Source organism: Pyxicephalus adspersus, chromosome 8 (assembly GCF_032062135.1).
Source record: "Pyxicephalus adspersus chromosome 8, UCB_Pads_2.0, whole genome shotgun sequence".
Taxonomy (NCBI): domain Eukaryota; kingdom Metazoa; phylum Chordata; class Amphibia; order Anura; family Pyxicephalidae; genus Pyxicephalus; species Pyxicephalus adspersus.
In genome coordinates this window covers 12,928,159-12,936,489 of record NC_092865.1, presented here as the reverse complement: position 1 = coordinate 12,936,489, position 8,331 = coordinate 12,928,159, and the positions used below count along the sequence as shown (strand labels likewise).

The window sequence follows — 8,331 nt, the reverse complement described above, 5'->3', positions numbered from 1 at the left end:
GCTATCGTAGTATATTTTTAAATCAATTTACACATATAGGCGTAGAATGTTGAACCTTCAACTCCCCAACAAATATGTGCTTAACGGACCAGCTCCCACTTTAAACCATCCCACAATCAGGGTGTATAAAGGATATGATTATTTTCAGTGTTGTTCCTTAAGTTGTAGGAAAATACCCCTTTCCCCATTAAAAAGGTTTCTTTTTTTAATTAATACATTTTTTCCCTTTTCCCCATACCTCTATTTTAATATTAGTTTTACCATTACTTACCTGTACTCCTCAATATGCACAAGACAACATGACTAGGGTACCTTAGATGAATCCATAGCTGCTAAACCCTGACCAATTATTACCATACCCCCTTCCAAAATATACAACAAATAAATAGCACACACACAATAATTATTGGTAAAAAATTGCCCATAGCAGCCCCTTTTATTTAACAATATTACATTTCTTTTAAGATAACAAAGAACATTTTATATAACCAAAAACCAAACATTTTCACTCTGCTAAGCAGGAAAAACACCCTCCTTTTTAGTCCATGAACGTCCCACTATAACCTCCTCTTTTTCTCAAGTATCTCCACTCCACATCCCGGCCCCCGGCCGCCCGTACACCGCCTCGGGGACAGTTAGCGGGTTCTACCTCAAAACCTAGCCCCCACAACAACCAAGTGTCATGCAAGGCAACCCATACCATATATTCTCCATTTTCGAACTCTAACTTCCATGGACTTATAATAATACCACGCCCACTCAAGCTGCCATGACAAAAAACTCCTTTAGCTCATAAATTAGGGAGGGAGGGTGGGAAGCTCTCTGTTTCCCGCACTAAATGCTGTCTCCCCCCTCTCGCTCCCCCTTTTTATTCCCTTTCAGCCCACCAATCAAAATTTTTTTAATATTTAACCCCTGCTTCTATGTCTTCCCTTCTCCCCTGTTATGAGGCCCTTTGCCAAATTAGCTTCAGGCCTACTTTCTAATACATTATGTTGCCACACCTCGTAGCATGACCTAATCAATGTCTATGGTCATCCCCGAGTCAGGCTACACCTCAATATAGATATAAAAAAACACTACAGCTCCCAGTAAGTTTTGACCACTGGCCTAGAATCATATTAGAATTTTTTTTTAGGCTTATGCAGGCACAAAGCATTTCACCTTAAGCATGGCCCAACCACTGGAGATGATCATAAATAATATAATTCTATGACACTCTGTGCAGAGAGCCCGAAATACAAAAATGCCCAGCTGTGTTTGGAAGATATGTGACTTCTCTTATTTGGAGAAACTCAGGGTTTATTGAAAATCTCAAACTGCTGTGAATGGAACAATTTCACAAACATGTAGCATGTCTGGAATTTAAAAATGCTTTGTTGAAGAACAATCTCAACCTGACTCTTATCATATAATGCAGCCAAGTGTGTTTTGGTGTTTTCTATGACCGTGACATGTTCCTTTGCTTCAATAAAATTGTCTTTCAATTTTGAAGCCTTTCAGCCCAACAATGAAGTTACAGCGGTAAACAGTAAATCAATTTTGAATAAAACAAGCCAAGATTCTGAGTAACACGTCTTCATAATGTTGCACAGACTTCTTTTCTTGTTAAAGAAAAACAGTTTTGAGTGTTTTGCTATAAAGAAAATTCCAGTTTTGCTTTTTTTTTTAAAAAAAAAAATAAAAGTCACCTAGCATTTGGTAAAAAAAAAAAAAACAGCTCAACATCATTGTTTTTTTTTCTCTCTGTTCCCCAAAGACTCAACACTCTCTGGTCCAGTAATGATCGATTTTTAGGTAAAGAAACGCATCTTCAATCATTCAACTTCCTGGGAGTTCTATGGTAAGTGCAGGATAAATTTGCTGGTATACTGACTACGAAGGTTTAAAAGTTTAGCATTCCATGTGCCCCCTGGCATATTGTTGTTTACATCTCCACCCTACATGTGTCCCCTACATCACTCTGCCCTCCCTTTTGGTGGCAGAGTGTTGGGAACCACGAGGGACGCTGGCGTTAGCACAGCCATAAGAGTGGGGACATTGGGGAGGACAGATTATTAATAAATTACTATTATTGAACAGTATTTATATAGCGCCAACATATTAGGCAGCGCTGTACATTAAATAGGGACTTGTGGATCACTGCACACATTTTTGACACGTGATTTGGTGAACAGATCCCGGGGATAGTGTGAATCAGTGTCGGGTAATTTATGCAATGATTATCTGTTATTGAATCACAGAATTGGATCTAATTGCCCATGTAATATTTAGAGATCTGGTCCAGGAATGGATCTCGTCCTGGATTAAAAGCATTTGCTAACAAATAGCAAATTACTTTTAGGAAATCCATTCCAGGTTTGCTGGATCACCCAGCTTCACTGATGAAATTGTATCCTCTCCAGCCTTGGAGAGCTTTAATAAATCAGGCCCATTGTCTCTTGTACACTTTTTTCCCTGTGCAAACCCTGCAAAACAATAAACTATTTGGTTGATATGTCTGAGCAGACTGCGGGCCATTTACCCTACACCTCTCCCCTGCCCATATAGTGGCTGTTGCTGTGTTCATACCCAAGGATTAGCTTTTAAAGGGTGTTTTTCTGACCCCAAGATTTTTTCATAGATTTGTAGGAGAGTTTTTTCCAGGGTAATTGTGGTGTGCTAACACTGGGTGATTATATAATAATGTTTATAGGATGAACTAATTTTAATTACATGCATATAGGTCTCTAACACTCTTCCTGATGAAGCAGACAATATGGTCTGTAAAATGCACTGAAGTTTATATAGAGGTGACATCCTGGTCAACAACAATCTGGTGGTGGATTGTTTTACTCGATTGTAATATTATTGTTTTGGAAAAAAAGCTGGCATTTTTTGGTTTGAATTTAGTATTTATGTTTAAAAACAGTATGCCTGTTTGGGCATATTGGGCAGCACGGTGGCTCAGAGGTAGCACTCTTGCCTTTGCAGCTGGGTCCTAGGTTTGAATCTTGGCCAGGACACAGTCTGCATGGAGTTTGCAGGTTCTCCCGGTGTGTGCGTGGGTCCCTCCCAAAAACATGCAATGAGGTTAACTGGATTCCCTCTAAAAATGGCCTTAGACTGTATAAATGACATATGACCATGCTAGGGACATTAGATTTTGAGCCCCTTTGAGGAACAGTTAGTGACACAACTATGGACTTTGTACAGCGCTGTGTAATATGATGGTGCTATATAAATACTGAATAATAATATTATGCCTGAAAAGTCCCATTATGTTTCCTTTGGTGCATATATAGAAAAAAATGCATTGAGGGAATGCAGGCTTTAGGTGTGATGGGGTGCAGGGGATGTGAACATTAAAAATCTTTAATCCAAAGATGATAAAAAGGTTAGAAAATATGTCAGCCTTGTATTAGTCCTTCTAGACTGGTGACACCTGCAGCATTTTATTTATTGTGCTGGTGTAATCTGGACAGGTAGTAAGAGTAAATCTCCCAATGAGAACATATTTACAAAAGTATGGAAGCCAATATTGCTGTTTTTCTGGCAGCAGGAGTTTCCTGAATCATGCCAAGATACCCAGCATATCCCGACATCTTTCATTGAGCTGCACACAAAAGTTTCAATGATAGCCAGGAAAACAATATTGTTAAAAGGATAGATTGATATTTGCAGTCTTTACATAAAAAGTCTTATTTCTACTCTCCAGTGTTCCTCCCTGTTTGGTGATAGGGGTTAGGGTTCTTCTTGCCTCTTTATCCATGCTGGGTGGTCTATGATGGGGCACAGAATGTTACTGATGTCCAGTAAGCCAAACCTGGCAGTGCAGAGGAGGTAAGTATTGCAGGTAAAGATTCTTCTTTATTTTAAAACATTCTGGTGGACTATTAACAAAAACCAAACATGCTGTCGGGTTCAAGTGATTCACTTGTACATGATGAGAAGAACACCCAGAGAATTGTGCTCTGTAAACTGTCAGCTTGTGTCTTGGCTTGGAATTTGGGTTGAAAGTTTACAGGAAAAGGAGAAGTATTTTATACTGTAATTCAGCAGCCAGATATGTAGCAACCAGAGACGGGTAACTGCACTGACTAACAGGCATAAATTTCTAACAAAAGCAAAATATATTAGACAGGGTCTGGTTTCTGGCATCTTGAATCCCAAGTTGTGTTTTACAATTGCTGAACGAGTTTAAATAAAGACATAGAAATATCTGCTGACAGTGTATATAGACGGAGGAATAGAAGGTGACGTTGAATACTGGCACCAATGGATCTGCAGTGTTACGATGATACTGTCCAGGACTGCTGACATCTCTAAACAAAATACTTTAGTAAAATCTGCCTATATAAACCAGAGAAAGAAAATGATTCTCCTGTAAAGAGGATTATGATGATCTGACAATTGATAAAGTAGCCATTGCACATAACATAAAAATGCATGTATCTAAAGCGGGCTTGTTCAGAGTAGCTGGAAGATTCTGTTTTTTTTTTCAATGCCTAAGCCATTTTCATTCTCCCTTATCCCAATATTAAAGTAGATTAAAAAATAAATAATATATATGATTATATAAATTAATAAAAAGCAAGGTTACTGAGCCCATGTCCGTTTCCCCCAACTACTGATTTACAAAATGACCAATTGCAGTTTGGAGGAGGACCCATTACAGGAGTAAATGATTAGTGTTGAGCGAACCCGAACTGTAAAGTTCGGGTCTGTACCGAACGTTACGATTTTGGGTGCCCGAACCCGAACTTTGAGCCGAAGTTCGGCCGAACCCGGCGAACCCAAACTTTAAGCCCAAGTTCGGCCGAACCCAGCCGAACCATTAATATTAGTGTTGAGTGAACCCGAACTTTACGATTTTGGGTACCCGGACCCGAACCTGAACTTTGAGCCGAAGTTCGTCCGAACCCGAACTTCCAGGTGTTCGCTTATCCCTATAAATGATACTTAAAAAAGGAATTCTGCTCTAAATTGATACTGTCATTGTGGGTCAGCTAGAGGAACCACATGCGCAGTGGGAGAAGTAGGCATTCATATACTTGTATGAGTCACACCTGCAGTGGCAGTGGAAATGGGTTGTTGGAATTGTAAGCTTGTTCTTTTTTTTATTAAAGCTCTCCGATAGACTATCATGGGCTCAGTGATCCAGCAAACCTAGACCAATTCCTTACAAATCATTTACTATTGGTTGACAAATGTTTTCAGTCTTGGACCAGATCTGTACCTGGTTTGCTAGATCACTCAGGTTCTCCCATGATAGTCTATCTTCTCCAGTATCGAACAGCTTTAATAAATCAGGCCCATAGTGTGGACTTTGTTTAGAATTGACCATGTGATAAAAGTATCATTTTAAAGTGGAACCATAGCTCTGCTTGCACACTTGCTTTGAAGCTGTCTTCATTAAAGAAATCAACAGGTAATGTTCCTTCTGCTTTAAAACATACTTACCTGCTTGTTCGTTTTTTCTTTTTTTAAAACAATGATCTCAGCACCATTGGGGACTAAGTGAATTCCAGCATGCATACCTGGGGGTTACGTCAACCCAGCACAGCCAATCAAGATGGCTGCAGATCAGGAAATATGGAAGAGAAGTAAAAGGCACCTGCAAAGAAACAAACACAGGTGAGTGTATTTAAAAAATTGCGATAAGCCCGGTAAGTTTATTTTATTGAATGGACATCTCCCCATCTGCAATAAAGGGCCTACCTGGTCATAATTTTTTATTTCTCCATTTAGTTTCTCTATAACTTACATATGTAATTAAGAAATATGAAATGGCTGCCCACATGTTTATATTTATCAACTGTCTATATGGCAAATAAAGAATTTTAACATCTAAAATCTCACTAATAGAATGATTCACCTTACATTGATTACATTTACATAATTACCTGAAAGGATCATAGCTTCCCTTTACCTGTGCCAACTAATGTTATTGGGTATTTTTGTTTCAGCATCTGTTTTCTTCTTTTCCAGTAAAGATAAGAAAAGATGTATGAAAATCAAGAAACTGCTTCTTCTCTTCCCAGGCACCTGTTAAAGCCCTCGCAGTACACAGCAGACTGCCTTAATCCTCTGAGATTCAGGGGATATCACTGGTTATTTGTCAAGCTCCTCTCCTTTCCAAATTTAGTTTGGCTAATCCAAACAACATTTCAGTTTAGGTACCGGAATCTGAAGTTATATTCAACTGGTATTACTCTCTATCCCTTCTTCCTTTTCTAATTATATTATGTTATTTTGTTTTCTTTTTTTATTTATTTCAAACAAAATAGAAATTGCACTAACATCAAATACAAAGCTGGGAAAGAGAGTGTACATTCCTGATAGCAACTTTGATTTATTTGGACCATTGGTGTATAACTGGGTCAGGTTTACATTAACATAGGGGTGGAACCTTGGGTAGTACTACTTTCTCTGCAAGGCATATCTCTTTTATTTGAATTTTATTATATAGCTTTGAGTGTATTTATCAACACATCATCAGTGTGACACATTGTGACATTGTGATTTTTAAGCAACTACTGATGTTATTAATAAAATATCATCTAATTCTGGTAAAATTAGTTTTACATACATCATTGGTCAGTATGGTAACTAAGTACCTATTATTGTTATTGCTTATTTATATAACATTAGCATATTACATAGTGCTTTACAAAGCCCATAGTCATGTATATAATTGTCAGTTCACAGTCTAGTGTCCCCACTATAGTCATAGTCTAAGGTGGGGTCATTGATCCAATTTTGAGCAAAAGTCAATGAGAAAGGGGAAGCAGGCAGCACACTACCACTCACTGTGGTGCAATGGGTTGCCAAAAGCAATCCTTTTTTGAAAGTTTTGGTGCCTTGCCACCTAGACCTGGTGACAATAGTCAGTGGGACAACTGGAAAGGTATGAGTTCTCCCAACAGAGACACAAAGGTTCCAACCCTTCCATGCTTATTGCAAAATTAAGGAAATGGTTTATGCTTTAAATTTCTATTTATTTCCAGCTAACTTGTAACAAAAAGAATTTGCCTTAACCCCGTGTATTCAATTAAGCTAACTTTATAGAGAAACTAAACTAAAAAGTGCCCAAAAAATTTTTTTTCACTTACCTTCAATCCCACATGGCAGTCCGATCCGTCGAGGGGTGTTTTGCATCGGGTTCCACTTAGTCCCGAAGCCGGCGCTCCGGGTGCCGCCATCGTCTCCTCTTTTTCCTGGTTCTTCATCCTACGTCACCCGACCAAGGCACGAGATCTGGTGACGTAGGATGGAAAAAAAATTGCCGATCTCACTGCGAATGCGTTTGCGGATCCCACTGCACCCTTTTTTTAAGGTTTGTCTACCCTTTTATGTAAAGTGAAATTTCTGAGTTTAGGTACGCTTTAACAAACCATCATGCGTTCTTGTGGGCAAAGTCATAACTATTTGTCATTATCATTTGGCTTCTCTTTTCATTGTCCTAGAAGCAGATAAATGTCTACAATGGGTGAAGCTGAGATTATCTGCACAGTCAAACTCTCATAATCTGGTGTATCCAGCTCACTAGGCTGATGACAAGGAGAATTTAATTATTACAGTAGCAATATGTGCTCCTATTACCTTTAGATGACCAGCAAAAGCTATGGGCTGTCACCAGCATGCGTCTCAAGACTTATTATGGAGTGGACTAATAATAGTCAACATTTAAAAACATAATTTAAAAAAGGAAAGCAAAATAGGAAGAGGATCCTTTGCTTCTTATCTTCCATTCCAATCAATTCCTTTGTTTGTTTTTAAACTGAAAAACTGACATGATGAAGATATTTGGCTTGGCTGAACAAGCTTTCCAGACTTCCATCTCCATGTGTTACCTTCGAGTAACTGATAATATTATTGTCAACAAGACGTGGGTGGGAAATAAAAACTGGCAGCTAATCAGGGTCTCAGTTGTGTCTCACGCCTCTCTCCTTCTAGCTAAACTTCATCACTGCTTTCTACTCTCATAAATTACTGTCTCATTTGCAACGCACAGCACTTACTCTTCCAGGTCTTAAAAGAAATGTCTTGTAAAGAACAATCATTATTAATGGGGTGCTTTTGTGCTGCTGATGGCACGTGGGACAGAGGTGATCTTTGTGTCACCATTGGACCACCTCGAGATTAATATTAATCTCTGTTGTGCTGGCAGATTCATTGGCACTTTGTCAGATAGATGTGTAATAATGAATCTACCCTGAGATGTCATAATCATTTTTTTGCCTTTTACGTTCACTAAAGTTTTTAAAGCTGAACTCCAGACTAACAAATTTGGAATACATCACTACTTTAATCTACTAAATTGTATTTTTGCATACCCGTTTGTGAGAT

General features: G+C 38.6%; 1 long non-coding RNA gene across 1 annotated transcript; it reads left to right on the top strand.

Moving 5' to 3' along the window:
* Positions 1-1,733: 1,733 nt before the first annotated feature.
* LOC140336206 (uncharacterized) lies at positions 1,734-6,459 on the top strand. The gene is made up of 3 exons (XR_011921833.1): positions 1,734-1,843; positions 5,484-5,616; positions 5,971-6,459. It is a non-coding gene; the product is annotated as an uncharacterized lncRNA (long non-coding RNA).
* Positions 6,460-8,331: the final 1,872 nt, after the last annotated feature.